This window comes from Phyllobates terribilis, unplaced genomic scaffold (assembly GCF_046119375.1).
Source record: "Phyllobates terribilis strain yellow unplaced genomic scaffold, ASM4611937v1 Scaffold_5__5_contigs__length_657084704, whole genome shotgun sequence".
Classification (NCBI taxonomy): Eukaryota; Metazoa; Chordata; class Amphibia; order Anura; family Dendrobatidae; genus Phyllobates; species Phyllobates terribilis.
The window spans coordinates 646251405-646271064 of NW_027362765.1; positions in this window are offsets into that span (position 1 = coordinate 646251405).

Consider the following 19660-nt stretch of genomic DNA (forward strand, 5'->3'; position numbering starts at 1 on the left):
ATATCAAGGACTCATCAGGCGAATCGCTCTGGAACTGAAATCGGAATGCTCACTGACATTTTCCCCTCTCCAAAAGTCTGAAAAATGATGGAAAAATGACTAAGTCCAAAAAAAATTTTTTTCAATTTTACCCCCGTGGGATATATATTCTACCCACACACATTTGGAACTCTCCTGGGGTACCCTCGCATATATTATGCCCTAATTTAATGGATATTTTCACCAAAAAGTGAAGTTTTCAAAAAGTCAAAATTGGCTATAAACGACCTAATATCAAGGACTCTTCGGGCGAATCGCTCTGGAACTGAAATCGGAATGCTCACTGACATTTTTCCCTCTCCGAAAGTCTGAAAAATGATGGAAAAATGACTAAGTCCAAAAAAAATTTTTTTAAAACTTTTTTCAATTTTACCCCCGTGGGATATACATTCTACCCACACACATTATGAACTCTCCTGGGGTACCCTCACACATATTATTCCCTCATTTAATGTATATTTTCACCAAAAAGTGAAGTTTTCAAAAAGTCAGAAAATTGGCTGAAAGCGACTTAACATCAAGGACTCATCGGGAGAATCACTCTGGAACTGAAATCGGAATACTCACTGACATTTTCCCCTCTCCGAAAGTCTGAAAAATGATGGAAAAATGACTAAGTCCAAAAAAATTTTTTTTTAACTTTTTTCAATTTTACCCCTGTGGGATATACATTCTACCCACACACATTTGGATCTCTCCTGGGGTACTATTGCACATATTATTCCCTCATTTAATGGATATTTTCACCAAAAAGTGAAGTTTTCAAAAAGTCAGAAAATTGGCTGAAAACGACTTAATATCAAGGACTCATCGGGCGAATCACTCTGGAACTGAAATCGGAATAGTCACTGACATTTTCCCCTCTCCGAAAGTCTGAAAAATGATGGAAAAATGACTAAGTCCAAAAAAATTTTTTTTTTTACTTTTTTCAATTTTACCCCTGTGGGATATACAATCTACCCAAACACATTTGGATCTCTCCTGGGGTACCCTCACACATGTTATTCCCTCATTTAATTGATATTTTCACCAAAAAGTGAAGTTTTCAAAAAGTCAGAAAATTGGCTGAAAACGACTTAATATCAAGGACTCATCGTGCGAATCACTCTGGAACTGAAATCGGAATGCTCACTGACATTTTCCCCTCTCCGAAAGTCTGAAAAATGATGGAAAAATGACTAAGTTCAAAAAAATTTTTTTTTAACCTTTTTCAATTTTACCCCTGTGGGATATACATTCTACCCACACACATTTGGATCTCTCCTGGGGTACCCTCACACATATTATTCCCTCATTTAATGGATATTTTCACCAAAAAGTGAAGTTTTCAAAAAGTCAGAAAATTGGCTGAAAACGACTTAATATCAAGGACTCATCGTGCGAATCACTCTGGAACTGAAATCGGAATGCTCACTGACATTTTCCCCTCTCCGAAAGTCTGAAAAATGATGGAAAAATGACTAAGTCCAAAAAAATTTTTTTTCAACTTTTTTCAATTTTACCCCCATGGGATATATATTCTACCCACACACATTTGGAACTCTCCTGGGGTACCCTCACACATATTATTCCCTCATTTAATGGATATTTTCACCAAAAAGTGAAGTTTTCAAAAAGTCAGAAAATTGGCTGAAAACGACAATATCAAGGACTCATCGGGCGAATCGCTCTGGAACTGAAATCGGAATGCTCACTGACATTTTCCCCTCTCTGAAAGTCTGAAAAATGCTGGAAAAATGACTAAGTTCAAAAAAAATTTTTTTTAACTTTTTTCAATTTTACCCCTGTGGCATATACATTCTACCCACACACATTTGGATCTCTCCTGGGGTACCCTCACACATATTATTCCCTCATTTAATGGATATTTTCACCAAAAAGTGAAGTTTTCAAAAAGTCAGAAAATTGGCTGAAAACGACTTAATATCAAGGACTCATCGGGCGAATCGCTCTGGAACTGAAATCGGAATGCTCACTGACATTTTTCCCTCTCCGAAAGTCTGAAAAATGATGGAAAAATGACTAAGTCCCAAAAAAATTTTTTTAAAACTTTTTTCAATTTTACCCCCGTGGGATATACATTCTACCCACACACATTATGAACTCTCCTGGGGTACCCTCACACATATTATTCCCTCATTTAATGGATATTTTCACCAAAAAGTGAAGTTTTCAAAAAGTCAGAAAATTGGCTGAAAGCGACTTAACATCAAGGACTCATCGGGAGAATCACTCTGGAACTGAAATCGGAATACTCACTGACATTTTCCCCTCTCCGAAAGTCTGAAAAATGATGGAAAAATGACTAAGTCCAAAAAATTTTTTTTTTAACTTTTTTCAATTTTACCCCTGTGGGATATACATTCTACCCACACACATTTGGATCTCTCCTGGGGTACTATTGCACATATTATTCCCTCATTTAATGGATATTTTCACCAAAAAGTGAAGTTTTCAAAAAGTCAGAAAATTGGCTGAAAACGACTTAATATCAAGGACTCATCGGGCGAATCACTCTGGAACTGAAATCGGAATAGTCACTGACATTTTCCCCTCTCCGAAAGTCTGAAAAATGATGGAAAAATGACTACGTCCAAAAAAATTTTTTTTTTTACTTTTTTCAATTTTACCCCTGTGGGATATACAATCTACCCAAACACATTTGGATCTCTCCTGGGGTACCCTCACACATGTTATTCCCTCATTTAATTGATATTTTCACCAAAAAGTGAAGTTTTCAAAAAGTCAGAAAATTGGCTGAAAACGACTTAATATCAAGGACTCATCGTGCGAATCACTCTGGAACTGAAATCGGAATGCTCACTGACATTTTCCCCTCTCCGAAAGTCTGAAAAATGATGGAAAAATGACTAAGTTCAAAAAAATTTTTTTTTAACTTTTTTCAATTTTACCCCTGTGGGATATACATTCTACCCACACACATTTGGATCTCTCCTGGGGTACCCTCACACATATTATTCCCTCATTTAATGGATATTTTCACCAAAAAGTGAAGTTTTCAAAAAGTCAGAAAATTGGCTGAAAACGACTTAATATCAAGGACTCATCGTGCGAATCACTCTGGAACTGAAATCGGAATGCTCTCTGACATTTTCCCCTCTCCGAAAGTCTGAAAAATGATGGAAAAATGACTAAGTCCAAAAAAATTTTTTTTCAACTTTTTTCAATTTTACCCCCATGGGATATATATTCTACCCACACACATTTGGAACTCTCCTGGGGTACCCTCACACATATTATTCCCTCATTTAATGGATATTTTCACCAAAAAGTGAAGTTTTCAAAAAGTCAGAAAATTGGCTGAAAACGACAATATCAAGGACTCATCGGGCGAATCGCTCTGGAACTGAAATCGGAATGCTCACTGACATTTTCCCCTCTCTGAAAGTCTGAAAAATGCTGGAAAAATGATTAAGTTCAAAAAAAATTTTTTTTAACTTTTTTCAATTTTACCCCTGTGGCATATACATTCTACCCACACACATTTGGATCTCTCCTGGGGTACCCTCACACATATTATTCCCTCATTTAATGGATATTTTCACCAAAAAGTGAAGTTTTCAAAAAGTCAGAAAATTGGCTGAAAACGACTTAATATCAAGGACTCATCGGGCGAATCGCTCTGGAACTGAAATCGGAATGCTCACTGACATTTTTCCCTCTCCGAAAGTCTGAAAAATGATGGAAAAATGACTAAGTCCCAAAAAAATTTTTTTAAAACTTTTTTCAATTTTACCCCCGTGGGATATACATTCTACCCACACACATTATGAACTCTCCTGGGGTACCCTCACACATATTATTCCCTCATTTAATGTATATTTTCACCAAAAAGTGAAGTTTTCAAAAAGTCAGAAAATTGGCTGAAAGCGACTTAACATCAAGGACTCATCGGGAGAATCACTCTGGAACTGAAATCGGAATACTCACTGACATTTTCCCCTCTCCGAAAGTCTGAAAAATGATGGAAAAATGACTAAGTCCAAAAAAATTTTTTTTTAACTTTTTTCAATTTTACCCCTGTGGGATATACATTCTACCCACACACATTTGGATCTCTCCTGGGGTACTATTGCACATATTATTCCCTCATTTAATGGATATTTTCACCAAAAAGTGAAGTTTTCAAAAAGTCAGAAAATTGGCTGAAAACGACTTAATATCAAGGACTCATCGGGCGAATCACTCTGGAACTGAAATCGGAATAGTCACTGACATTTTCCCCTCTCCGAAAGTCTGAAAAATGATGGAAAAATGACTACGTCCAAAAAAATTTTTTTTTTTACTTTTTTCAATTTTACCCCTGTGGGATATACAATCTACCCAAACACATTTGTATCTCTCCTGGGGTACCCTCACACATGTTATTCCCTCATTTAATTGATATTTTCACCAAAAAGTGAAGTTTTCAAAAAGTCAGAAAATTGGCTGAAAACGACTTAATATCAAGGACTCATCGTGCGAATCACTCTGGAACTGAAATCGGAATGCTCACTGACATTTTCCCCTCTCCGAAAGTCTGAAAAATGATGGAAAAATGACTAAGTTCAAAAAAATTTTTTTTTAACTTTTTTCAATTTTACCCCTGTGGGATATACATTCTACCCACACACATTTGGATCTCTCCTGGGGTACCCTCACACATATTATTCCCTCATTTAATGGATATTTTCACCAAAAAGTGAAGTTTTCAAAAAGTCAGAAAATTGGCTGAAAACGACTTAATATCAAGGACTCATCGTGCGAATCACTCTGGAACTGAAATCGGAATGCTCACTGACATTTTCCCCTCTCCGAAAGTCTGAAAAATGATGGAAAAATGACTAAGTTCAAAAAAATTTTTTTTTAACCTTTTTCAATTTTACCCCTGTGGGATATACATTCTACCCACACACATTTGGATCTCTCCTGGGGTACCCTCACACATATTATTCCCTCATTTAATGGATATTTTCACCAAAAAGTGAAGTTTTCAAAAAGTCAGAAAATTGGCTGAAAACGACTTAATATCAAGGACTCATCGTGCGAATCACTCTGGAACTGAAATCGGAATGCTCACTGACATTTTCCCCTCTCCGAAAGTCTGAAAAATGATGGAAAAATGACTAAGTCCAAAAAAATTTTTTTTCAACTTTTTTCAATTTTACCCCCATGGGATATATATTCTACCCACACACATTTGGAACTCTCCTGGGGTACCCTCACACATATTATTCCCTCATTTAATGGATATTTTCACCAAAAAGTGAAGTTTTCAAAAAGTCAGAAAATTGGCTGAAAACGACAATATCAAGGACTCATCGGGCGAATCGCTCTGGAACTGAAATCGGAATGCTCACTGACATTTTCCCCTCTCTGAAAGTCTGAAAAATGCTGGAAAAATGACTAAGTTCAAAAAAAATTTTTTTTAACTTTTTTCAATTTTACCCCTGTGGCATATACATTCTACCCACACACATTTGGATCTCTCCTGGGGTACCCTCACACATATTATTCCCTCATTTAATGGATATTTTCACCAAAAAGTGAAGTTTTCAAAAAGTCAGAAAATTGGCTGAAAACGACTTAATATCAAGGACTCATCGGGCGAATCGCTCTGGAACTGAAATCGGAATGCTCACTGACATTTTTCCCTCTCCGAAAGTCTGAAAAATGATGGAAAAATGACTAAGTCCCAAAAAAATTTTTTTAAAACTTTTTTCAATTTTACCCCCGTGGGATATACATTCTACCCACACACATTATGAACTCTCCTGGGGTACCCTCACACATATTATTCCCTCATTTAATGGATATTTTCACCAAAAAGTGAAGTTTTCAAAAAGTCAGAAAATTGGCTGAAAGCGACTTAACATCAAGGACTCATCGGGAGAATCACTCTGGAACTGAAATCGGAATACTCACTGACATTTTCCCCTCTCCGAAAGTCTGAAAAATGATGGAAAAATGACTAAGTCCAAAAAATTTTTTTTTTAACTTTTTTCAATTTTACCCCTGTGGGATATACATTCTACCCACACACATTTGGATCTCTCCTGGGGTACTATTGCACATATTATTCCCTCATTTAATGGATATTTTCACCAAAAAGTGAAGTTTTCAAAAAGTCAGAAAATTGGCTGAAAACGACTTAATATCAAGGACTCATCGGGCGAATCACTCTGGAACTGAAATCGGAATAGTCACTGACATTTTCCCCTCTCCGAAAGTCTGAAAAATGATGGAAAAATGACTACGTCCAAAAAAATTTTTTTTTTTACTTTTTTCAATTTTACCCCTGTGGGATATACAATCTACCCAAACACATTTGGATCTCTCCTGGGGTACCCTCACACATGTTATTCCCTCATTTAATTGATATTTTCACCAAAAAGTGAAGTTTTCAAAAAGTCAGAAAATTGGCTGAAAACGACTTAATATCAAGGACTCATCGTGCGAATCACTCTGGAACTGAAATCGGAATGCTCACTGACATTTTCCCCTCTCCGAAAGTCTGAAAAATGATGGAAAAATGACTAAGTTCAAAAAAATTTTTTTTTAACTTTTTTCAATTTTACCCCTGTGGGATATACATTCTACCCACACACATTTGGATCTCTCCTGGGGTACCCTCACACATATTATTCCCTCATTTAATGGATATTTTCACCAAAAAGTGAAGTTTTCAAAAAGTCAGAAAATTGGCTGAAAACGACTTAATATCAAGGACTCATCGTGCGAATCACTCTGGAACTGAAATCGGAATGCTCTCTGACATTTTCCCCTCTCCGAAAGTCTGAAAAATGATGGAAAAATGACTAAGTCCAAAAAAATTTTTTTTCAACTTTTTTCAATTTTACCCCCATGGGATATATATTCTACCCACACACATTTGGAACTCTCCTGGGGTACCCTCACACATATTATTCCCTCATTTAATGGATATTTTCACCAAAAAGTGAAGTTTTCAAAAAGTCAGAAAATTGGCTGAAAACGACAATATCAAGGACTCATCGGGCGAATCGCTCTGGAACTGAAATCGGAATGCTCACTGACATTTTCCCCTCTCTGAAAGTCTGAAAAATGCTGGAAAAATGATTAAGTTCAAAAAAAATTTTTTTTAACTTTTTTCAATTTTACCCCTGTGGCATATACATTCTACCCACACACATTTGGATCTCTCCTGGGGTACCCTCACACATATTATTCCCTCATTTAATGGATATTTTCACCAAAAAGTGAAGTTTTCAAAAAGTCAGAAAATTGGCTGAAAACGACTTAATATCAAGGACTCATCGGGCGAATCGCTCTGGAACTGAAATCGGAATGCTCACTGACATTTTTCCCTCTCCGAAAGTCTGAAAAATGATGGAAAAATGACTAAGTCCCAAAAAAATTTTTTTAAAACTTTTTTCAATTTTACCCCCGTGGGATATACATTCTACCCACACACATTATGAACTCTCCTGGGGTACCCTCACACATATTATTCCCTCATTTAATGTATATTTTCACCAAAAAGTGAAGTTTTCAAAAAGTCAGAAAATTGGCTGAAAGCGACTTAACATCAAGGACTCATCGGGAGAATCACTCTGGAACTGAAATCGGAATACTCACTGACATTTTCCCCTCTCCGAAAGTCTGAAAAATGATGGAAAAATGACTAAGTCCAAAAAAATTTTTTTTTAACTTTTTTCAATTTTACCCCTGTGGGATATACATTCTACCCACACACATTTGGATCTCTCCTGGGGTACTATTGCACATATTATTCCCTCATTTAATGGATATTTTCACCAAAAAGTGAAGTTTTCAAAAAGTCAGAAAATTGGCTGAAAACGACTTAATATCAAGGACTCATCGGGCGAATCACTCTGGAACTGAAATCGGAATAGTCACTGACATTTTCCCCTCTCCGAAAGTCTGAAAAATGATGGAAAAATGACTACGTCCAAAAAAATTTTTTTTTTTACTTTTTTCAATTTTACCCCTGTGGGATATACAATCTACCCAAACACATTTGTATCTCTCCTGGGGTACCCTCACACATGTTATTCCCTCATTTAATTGATATTTTCACCAAAAAGTGAAGTTTTCAAAAAGTCAGAAAATTGGCTGAAAACGACTTAATATCAAGGACTCATCGTGCGAATCACTCTGGAACTGAAATCGGAATGCTCACTGACATTTTCCCCTCTCCGAAAGTCTGAAAAATGATGGAAAAATGACTAAGTTCAAAAAAATTTTTTTTTAACTTTTTTCAATTTTACCCCTGTGGGATATACATTCTACCCACACACATTTGGATCTCTCCTGGGGTACCCTCACACATATTATTCCCTCATTTAATGGATATTTTCACCAAAAAGTGAAGTTTTCAAAAAGTCAGAAAATTGGCTGAAAACGACTTAATATCAAGGACTCATCGTGCGAATCACTCTGGAACTGAAATCGGAATGCTCACTGACATTTTCCCCTCTCCGAAAGTCTGAAAAATGATGGAAAAATGACTAAGTCCAAAAAAATTTTTTTTCAACTTTTTTCAATTTTACCCCCATGGGATATATATTCTACCCACACACATTTGGAACTCTCCTGGGGTACCCTCACAAATATTATTCCCTCATTTAATGGATATTTTCACCAAAAAGTGAAGTTTTCAAAAAGTCAGAAAATTGGCTGAAAACGACAATATCAAGGACTCATCGGGCGAATCGCTCTGGAACTGAAATCGGAATGCTCACTGACATTTTCCCCTCTCTGAAAGTCTGAAAAATGCTGGAAAAATGACTAAGTTCAAAAAAAATTTTTTTTAACTTTTTTCAATTTTACCCCTGTGGCATATACATTCTACCCACACACATTTGGATCTCTCCTGGGGTACCCTCACACATATTATTCCCTCATTTAATGGATATTTTCACCAAAAAGTGAAGTTTTCAAAAAGTCAGAAAATTGGCTGAAAACGACTTAATATCAAGGACTCATCGGGCGAATCGCTCTGGAACTGAAATCGGAATGCTCACTGACATTTTTCCCTCTCCGAAAGTCTGAAAAATGATGGAAAAATGACTAAGTCCCAAAAAAATTTTTTTAAAACTTTTTTCAATTTTACCCCCGTGGGATATACATTCTACCCACACACATTATGAACTCTCCTGGGGTACCCTCACACATATTATTCCCTCATTTAATGTATATTTTCACCAAAAAGTGAAGTTTTCAAAAAGTCAGAAAATTGGCTGAAAGCGACTTAACATCAAGGACTCATCGGGAGAATCACTCTGGAACTGAAATCGGAATACTCACTGACATTTTCCCCTCTCCGAAAGTCTGAAAAATGATGGAAAAATGACTAAGTCCAAAAAAATTTTTTTTTAACTTTTTTCAATTTTACCCCTGTGGGATATACATTCTACCCACACACATTTGGATCTCTCCTGGGGTACTATTGCACATATTATTCCCTCATTTAATGGATATTTTCACCAAAAAGTGAAGTTTTCAAAAAGTCAGAAAATTGGCTGAAAACGACTTAATATCAAGGACTCATCGGGCGAATCACTCTGGAACTGAAATCGGAATGCTCACTGACATTTTCCCCTCTCCGAAAGTCTGAAAAATGATGGAAAAATGACTAAGTCCAAAAAAATTTTTTTTCAACTTTTTTCAATTTTACCCCCATGGGATATATATTCTACCCACACACATTTGGAACTCTCCTGGGGTACCCTCACACATATTATTCCCTCATTTAATGGATATTTTCACCAAAAAGTGAAGTTTTCAAAAAGTCAGAAAATTGGCTGAAAACGACAATATCAAGGACTCATCGGGCGAATCGCTCTGGAACTGAAATCGGAATGCTCACTGACATTTTCCCCTCTCTGAAAGTCTGAAAAATGCTGGAAAAATGACTAAGTTCAAAAAAATTTTTTTTTAACTTTTTTCAATTTTACCCCTGTGGCATATACATTCTACCCACACACATTTGGATCTCTCCTGGGGTACCCTCACACATATTATTCCCTCATTTAATGGATATTTTCACCAAAAAGTGAAGTTTTCAAAAAGTCAGAAAATTGGCTGAAAACGACTTAATATCAAGGACTCATCGGGCGAATCACTCTGGAACTGAAATCGGAATACTCACTGACATTTTCCCCTCTCCGAAAGTCTGAAAAATGATGGAAAAATGACTAAGTCCAAAAAACATTTTTTTAAACTTTTTTCAATTTTTCCCCCATGGGATATATATTCTACCCACACACATTTGGAACTCTCCAGGGGTGCCCTCGCACATATTATTCCCTCATTTAATGGATATTTTCACCAAAGAGTGAAGTTTTCAAAAAGTCAGAAAATTGGCTGAAAACGACTTAATATCAAGGACTCATCAGGCGAATCGCTCTGGAACTGAAATCGGAATGCTCACTGACATTTTCCCCTCTCCAAAAGTCTGAAAAATGATGGAAAAATGACTAAGTCCAAAAAAAATTTTTTTCAATTTTACCCCCGTGGGATATATATTCTACCCACACACATTTGGAACTCTCCTGGGGTACCCTCGCAAATATTATGCCCTAATTTAATGGATATTTTCACCAAAAAGTGAAGTTTTCAAAAAGTCAAAATTGGCTATAAACGACCTAATATCAAGGACTCTTCGGGCGAATCGCTCTGGAACTGAAATCGGAATGCTCACTGACATTTTTCCCTCTCCGAAAGTCTGAAAAATGATGGAAAAATGACTAAGTCCAAAAAAAATTTTTTTAAAACTTTTTTCAATTTTACCCCCGTGGGATATACATTCTACCCACACACATTTGGATCTCTCCTGGGGTACTCTTGCACATATTATTCCCTCATTTAATGGATATTTTCACCAAAAAGTGAAGTTTTCAAAAAGTCAGAAAATTGGCTGAAAACGACTTAATATCAAGGACTCATCGGGCGAATCACTCTGGAACTGAAATCGGAATAGTCACTGACATTTTCCCCTCTCCGAAAGTCTGAAAAATGAAGGAAAAATGACTAAGTCCAAAAAAATTTTTTTTTTTACTTTTTTCAATTTTACCCCTGTGGGATATACAATCTACCCAAACACATTTGGATCTCTCCTGGGGTACCCTCACACATGTTATTCCCTCATTTAATTGATATTTTCACCAAAAAGTGAAGTTTTCAAAAAGTCAGAAAATTGGCTGAAAATGACTTAACATCAAGGACTCATCGTGCGAATCACTCTGGAACTGAAATCGGAATGCTCACTGACATTTTCCCCTCTCCGAAAGTCTGAAAAATGATGGAAAAATGACTAAGTCGAAAAAAATTTTTTTTAAACTTTTTTCAATTTTACCCCTGTGGGATATACATTCTACCCACACACATTTGGAACTCTCCTGGGGTACCCTCACACATATTATTCCCTCATTTAATGGATATTTTCACCAAAAAGTGAAGTTTTCAAAAAGTCAGAAAATTGGCTGAAAACGACTTAATATCAAGGACTCATCGTGCGAATCACTCTGGAACTGAAATCGGAATGCTCACTGACATTTTCCCCTCTCCGAAAGTCTGAAAAATGATGGAAAAATGACTAAGTTCAAAAAAATTTTTTTTTTACTTTTTTCAATTTTACCCCTGTGGGATATACATTCTACCCACACACATTTGGATCTCTCCTGGGGTACCCTCACACATATTATTCCCTCATTTAATGGATATTTTCACCAAAAAGTGAAGTTTTCAAAAAGTCAGAAAATTGGCTGAAAACGACTTAATATCAAGGACTCATCGGGCGAATCACTCTGTAACTGAAATCGGAATACTCACTGACATTTTCCCCTCTCCGAAAGTCTGAAAAATGATGGAAAAATGACTAAGTCCAAAAAACATTTTTTTAAACTTTTTTCAATTTTACCCCCATGGGATATATATTCTAACCACACACATTTGGATCTCTCCTGGGGTACCCTCACACATATTATTCCCTCATTTAATGGATATTTTCACCAAAAAGTGAAGTTTTCAAAAAGTCAGAAAATTGGCTGAAAACGACTTAACATCAAGGACTCATCGGGCGAATCGCTCTGGAACTGAAATCGGAATGCTCACTGACATTTTCCCCTCTCCGAAAGTCTGAAAAATGATGGAAAAATGACTAAGTCCAAAAAAATTTTTTTTAAACTTTTTTCAATTTTACCCCCATGGGATATATATGCTACCCACCCACATTTGGAACTCTCCTGGGGTACCCTCACACATATTATTCCCTCATTTAATGGATATTTTCACCAAAAAGTAAAGTTTTCAAAAAGTCAGAAAATTGGCTGAAAACGACTTAATATCAAGGACTCATCAGGCGAATCGCTCTGGAACTGAAATCGGAATGCTCACTGACATTTTCCCCTCTCCAAAAGTCTGAAAAATGATGGAAAAATGACTAAGTCCAAAAAAAATTTTTTTCAATTTTACCCCCGTGGGATATATATTCTACCCACACACATTTGGAACTCTCCTGGGGTACCCTCGCATATATTATGCCCTAATTTAATGGATATTTTCACCAAAAAGTGAAGTTTTCAAAAAGTCAAAATTGGCTATAAACGACCTAATATCAAGGACTCTTCGGGCGAATCGCTCTGGAACTGAAATCGGAATGCTCACTGACATTTTTCCCTCTCCGAAAGTCTGAAAAATGATGGAAAAATGACTAAGTCCAAAAAAAATTTTTTTAAAACTTTTTTCAATTTTACCCCCGTGGGATATACATTCTACCCACACACATTATGAACTCTCCTGGGGTACCCTCACACATATTATTCCCTCATTTAATGTATATTTTCACCAAAAAGTGAAGTTTTCAAAAAGTCAGAAAATTGGCTGAAAGCGACTTAACATCAAGGACTCATCGGGAGAATCACTCTGGAACTGAAATCGGAATACTCACTGACATTTTCCCCTCTCCGAAAGTCTGAAAAATGATGGAAAAATGACTAAGTCCAAAAAAATTTTTTTTTAACTTTTTTCAATTTTACCCCTGTGGGATATACATTCTACCCACACACATTTGGATCTCTCCTGGGGTACTCTTGCACATATTATTCCCTCATTTAATGGATATTTTCACCAAAAAGTGAAGTTTTCAAAAAGTCAGAAAATTGGCTGAAAACGACTTAATATCAAGGACTCATCGGGCGAATCACTCTGGAACTGAAATCGGAATAGTCACTGACATTTTCCCCTCTCCGAAAGTCTGAAAAATGATGGAAAAATGACTAAGTCCAAAAAAATTTTTTTTTTTACTTTTTTCAATTTTACCCCTGTGGGATATACAATCTACCCAAACACATTTGGATCTCTCCTGGGGTACCCTCACACATGTTATTCCCTCATTTAATTGATATTTTCACCAAAAAGTGAAGTTTTCAAAAAGTCAGAAAATTGGCTGAAAATGACTTAACATCAAGGACTCATCGTGCGAATCACTCTGGAACTGAAATCGGAATGCTCACTGACATTTTCCCCTCTCCGAAAGTCTGAAAAATGATGGAAAAATGACGAAGTCCAAAAAAATTTTTTTAAAACTTTTTTCAATTTTACCCCTGTGGGATATACATTCTACCCACACACATTTGGAACTCTCCTGGGGTACCCTCACACATATTATTCCCTCATTTAATGGATATTTTCACCAAAAAGTGAAGTTTTCAAAAAGTCAGAAAATTGGCTGAAAACGACTTAATATCAAGGACTCATCGTGCGAATCACTCTGGAACTGAAATCGGAATGCTCACTGACATTTTCCCCTCTCCGAAAGTCTGAAAAATGATGGAAAAATGACTAAGTTCAAAAAAATTTTTTTTTAACTTTTTTCAATTTTACCCCTGTGGGATATACATTCTACCCACACACATTTGGATCTCTCCTGGGGTACCCTCACACATATTATTCCCTCATTTAATGGATATTTTCACCAAAAAGTGAAGTTTTCAAAAAGTCAGAAAATTGGCTGAAAACGACTTAATATCAAGGACTCATCGGGCGAATCACTCTGGAACTGAAATCGGAATACTCACTGACATTTTCCCCTCTCCGAAAGTCTGAAAAATGATGGAAAAATGACTAAGTCCAAAAAACATTTTTTTAAACTTTTTTCAATTTTACCCCCATGGGATATATATTCTACCCACACACATTTGGATCTCTCCTGGGGTACCCTCACACATATTATTCCCTCATTTAATGGATATTTTCACCAAAAAGTGAAGTTTTCAAAAAGTCAGAAAATTGGCTGAAAACGACTTAATATCAAGGACTCATCGAGCGAATCACTCTGGAACTGAAATTGGAATACTCACTGACATTTTCCCCTCTCTGAAAGCCTGAAAAATGATGGAAAAATGACTAAGTCCAAAAGAATTTTTTTTAAACTTTTTTCAATTTTACCCCCATGGGATATCTATTCTACCCACACACATTTGGAACTCTCCTGGGGTACAATCACACATATTATTCCCTCATTTAATGGATATTTTCACCAAAAAGTGAAGTTTTCAAAAAGTCAGAAAATTGGCTGAAAACGACTTTATATCAAGGACTCATCGGGCGAATCGCTCGGGAACTGAAATCGGAATGCTCACTGACATTTTCCCCTCTCCGAAAGTCTGAAAAATGATGGAAAAATGACTAAGTCCAAAAAAATTTTTTTTAAACTTTTTTCAATTTTACCCCCATGGGATATATATGCTACCCACACACATTTGGAACTCTCCTGGGGTACCCTCACACATATTATTCCCTCATTTAATGGATATTTTCACCAAAAAGTGAAGTTTTCAAAAAGTCAGAAAATTGGCTCAAAACGACTTAATATCAAGGACTCATCGGGCGAATCACTCTGGAACTGAAATCGGAATACTCACTGACATTTTCCCCTCTCTGAAAGTCTGAAAAATGATGGAAAAATGACTAAGTCCAAAAAAATTTTTTTTTAACTTTTTTCAATTTTACCCCTGTGGGATATACATTCTACCCACACACATTTGGATGTCTCCTGGGGTACCCTCACACATATTATTCCCTCATTTAATGGATATTTTCACCAAAAAGTGAAGTTTTCAAAAAGTCAGAAAATTGGCTGAAAACGACTTAATATCAAGGACTCATCGGGCGAATCACTCTGGAACTGAAATCGGAATACTCACTGACATTTTCCCCTCTCCGAAAGTCGGAAAAATGATGGAAAAATGACTAAGTCCAAAAAACATTTTTTTAAACTTTTTTCAATTTTACCCCCATGGGATATATATTCTACCCACACACATTTGGATCTCTCCTGGGGTACCCTCACACATATTATTCCCTCATTTAATGGATATTTTCACCAAAAAGTGAAGTTTTCAAAAAGTCAGAAAATTGGCTGAAAACGACTTAATATCAAGGACTCATCGAGCGAATCACTCTGGAACTGAAATTGGAATACTCACTGACATTTTCCCCTCTCTGAAAGCCTGAAAAATGATGGAAAAATGACTAAGTCCAAAAAAATTTTTTTTAAACTTTTTTCAATTTTACCCCCATGGGATATATATTCTACCCACACACATTTGGAACTCTCCTGGGGTACAATCACACATATTATTCCCTCATTTAATGGATATTTTCACCAAAAAGTGAAGTTTTCAAAAAGTCAGAAAATTGGCTGAAAACGACTTAATATCAAGGACTCATCGGGCGAATCACTCTGGAACTGAAATCGGAATACTCACTGACATTTTCCCCTCTCCGAAAGTCTGAAAAATGATGGAAAAATGACTAAGTCCAAAAAACATTTTTTTCAACTTTTTTCAATTTTACCCCCGTGGGATATATATTCTACCCACACACATTTGGAACTCTCCTGGGGTACCCTCGCACATATTATTTCCTCATTTAATGGATATTTTCACCAAAAAGTGAAGTTTTCAAAAAGTCAGAAAATTGGCTGAAAATGACTTAACATCAAGGACTCATCGTGCGAATCACTCTGGAACTGAAATCGGAATGCTCACTGACATTTTCCCCTCTCCGAAAGTCTGAAAAATGATGGAAAAATGACGAAGTCCAAAAAAATTTTTTTTAAACTTTTTTCAATTTTACCCCTGTGGGATATACATTCTACCCACACACATTTGGATCTCTCCTGGGGTACCCTCACACATATTATTCCCTCATTTAATGGATATTTTCACCAAAAAGTGAAGTTTTCAAAAAGTCAGAAAATTGGCTGAAAACGACTTAACATCAAGGACTCATCGAGCGAATCACTCTGGAACTGAAATTAGAATACTCACTGACATTTTCCCCTCTCTGAAAGCCTGAAAAATGATGGAAAAATGACTAAGTCCAAAAAAATTTTTTTTAAACTTTTTTCAATTTTACCCCCATGGGATATATATTCTACCCACACACAATTGGAACTCTCCTGGGGTACAATCACACATATTATTCCCTCATTTAATGGATATTTTCACCAAAAAGTGAAGTTTTCAAAAAGTCAGAAAATTGGCTGAAAACGACTTTATATCAAGGACTCATCAGGCGAATCGCTCTGGAACTGAAATCGGAATGCTCACTGACATTTTCCCCTCTCCAAAAGTCTGAAAAATGATGGAAAAATGACTAAGTCCAAAAAAAATTTTTTTCAATTTTACCCCCGTGGGATATATATTCTACCCACACACATTTGGAACTCTCCTGGGGTACCCTCGCATATATTATGCCCTAATTTAATGGATATTTTCACCAAAAAGTGAAGTTTTCAAAAAGTCAAAATTGGCTATAAACGACCTAATATCAAGGACTCTTCGGGCGAATCGCTCTGGAACCGAAATCGGAATGCTCACTGACATTTTTCCCTCTCCGAAAGTCTGAAAAATGATGGAAAAATGACTAAGTCCAAAAAAAATTTTTTTAAAACTTTTTTCAATTTTACCCCCGTGGGATATACATTCTACCCACACACATTATGAACTCTCCTGGGGTACCCTCACACATATTATTCCCTCATTTAATGTATATTTTCACCAAAAAGTGAAGTTTTCAAAAAGTCAGAAAATTGGCTGAAAGCGACTTAACATCAAGGACTCATCGGGAGAATCACTCTGGAACTGAAATCGGAATACTCACTGACATTTTCCCCTCTCCGAAAGTCTGAAAAATGATGGAAAAATGACTAAGTCCAAAAAAATTTTTTTTTAACTTTTTTCAATTTTACCCCTGTGGGATATACATTCTACCCACACACATTTGGATCTCTCCTGGGGTACTCTTGCACATATTATTCCCTCATTTAATGGATATTTTCACCAAAAAGTGAAGTTTTCAAAAAGTCAGAAAATTGGCTGAAGACGACTTAATATCAAGGACTCATCGGGCGAATCACTCTGGAACTGAAATCGGAATAGTCACTGACATTTTCCCCTCTCCGAAAGTCTGAAAAATGATGGAAAAATGACTAAGTCCAAAAAAATTTTTTTTTTTACTTTTTTCAATTTTACCCCTGTGGGATATACATTCTACCCACACACATTTGGAACTCTCCTGGGGTACCCTCACACATATTATTCCCTCATTTAATGGATATTTTCACCAAAAAGTGAAGTTTTGAAAAAGTCAGAAAATTGGCTGAAAACGACTTAATATCAAGGACTCATCGTGCGAATCACTCTGGAACTGAAATCGGAATGCTCACTGACATTTTCCCCTCTCCGAAAGTCTGAAAAATGATGGAAAAATGACTAAGTTCAAAAAAATTTTTTTTTAACTTTTTTCAATTTTACCCCTGTGGGATATACATTCTACCCACACACATTTGGATCTCTCCTGGGGTACCCTCACACATATTATTCCCTCATTTAATGGATATTTTCACCAAAAAGTGAAGTTTTCAAAAAGTCAGAAAATTGGCTGAAAACGACTTAATATCAAGGACTCATCGAGCGAATCACTCTGGAACTGAAATTGGAATACTCACTGACATTTTCCCCTCTCTGAAAGCCTGAAAAATGATGGAAAAATGACTAAGTCCAAAAAAATTTTTTTTAAACTTTTTTCAATTTTACCCCCATGGGATATATATTCTACCCACACACATTTGGAACTCTCCTGGGGTACAATCACACATATTATTCCCTCATTTAATGGATATTTTCACCAAAAAGTGAAGTTTTCAAAAAGTCAGAAAATTGGCTGAAAACGACTTTATATCAAGGACTCATCGGGCGAATCGCTCGGGAACTGAAATCGGAATGCTCACTGACATTTTCCCCTCTCCGAAAGTCTGAAAAATGATGGAAAAATGACTAAGTCCAAAAAAATTTTTTTTAAACTTTTTTCAATTTTACCCCCATGGGATATATATGCTACCCACACACATTTGGAACTCTCCTGGGGTACCCTCACACATATTATTCCCTCATTTAATGGATATTTTCACCAAAAAGTGAAGTTTTCAAAAAGTCAGAAAATTGGCTCAAAACGACTTAATATCAAGGACTCATCGGGCGAATCACTCTGGAACTGAAATCGGAATACTCACTGACATTTTCCCCTCTCTGAAAGTCTGAAAAATGATGGAAAAATGACTAAGTCCAAAAAAATTTTTTTTTAACTTTTTTCAATTTTACCCCTGTGGGATATACATTCTACCCACACACATTTGGATGTCTCCTGGGGTACCCTCACACATATTATTCCCTCATTTAATGGATATTTTCACCAAAAAGTGAAGTTTTCAAAAAGTCAGAAAATTGGCTGAAAACGACTTAATATCAAGGACTCATCGGGCGAATCACTCTGGAACTGAAATCGGAATACTCACTGACATTTTCCCCTCTCCGAAAGTCTGAAAAATGATGGAAAAATGACTAAGTCCAAAAAACATTTTTTTCAACTTTTTTCAATTTTACCCCCGTGGGATATATATTCTACCCACACACATTTGGAACTCTCCTGGGGTACCCTCGCACATATTATTTCCTCATTTAATGGATATTTTCACCAAAAAGTGAAGTTTTCAAAAAGTCAGAAAATTGGCTGAAAATGACTTAACATCAAGGACTCATCGTGCGAATCACTCTGGAACTGAAATCGGAATGCTCACTGACATTTTCCCCTCTCCGAAAGTCTGAAAAATGATGGAAAAATGACGAAGTCCAAAAAAATTTTTTTTAAACTTTTTTCAATTTTACCCCTGTGGGATATACATTCTACCCACACACATTTGGAACTCTCCTGGGGTACCCTCACACATATTATTCCCTCATTTAATGGATATTTTCACCAAAAAGTGAAGTTTTCAAAAAGTCAGAAAATTGGCTGAAAACGACTTAATATCAAGGACTCATCGTGCGAATCACTCTGGAACTGAAATCGGAATGCTCACTGACATTTTCCCCTCTCCGAAAGTCTGAAAAATGATGGAAAAATGACTAAGTTCAAAAAAAATTTTTTTTAACTTTTTTCAATTTTACCCCTGTGGGATATACATTCTACCCACACACATTTGGATCTCTCCTGGGGTACCCTCACACATATTATTCCCTCATTTAATGGATATTTTCACCAAAAAGTGAAG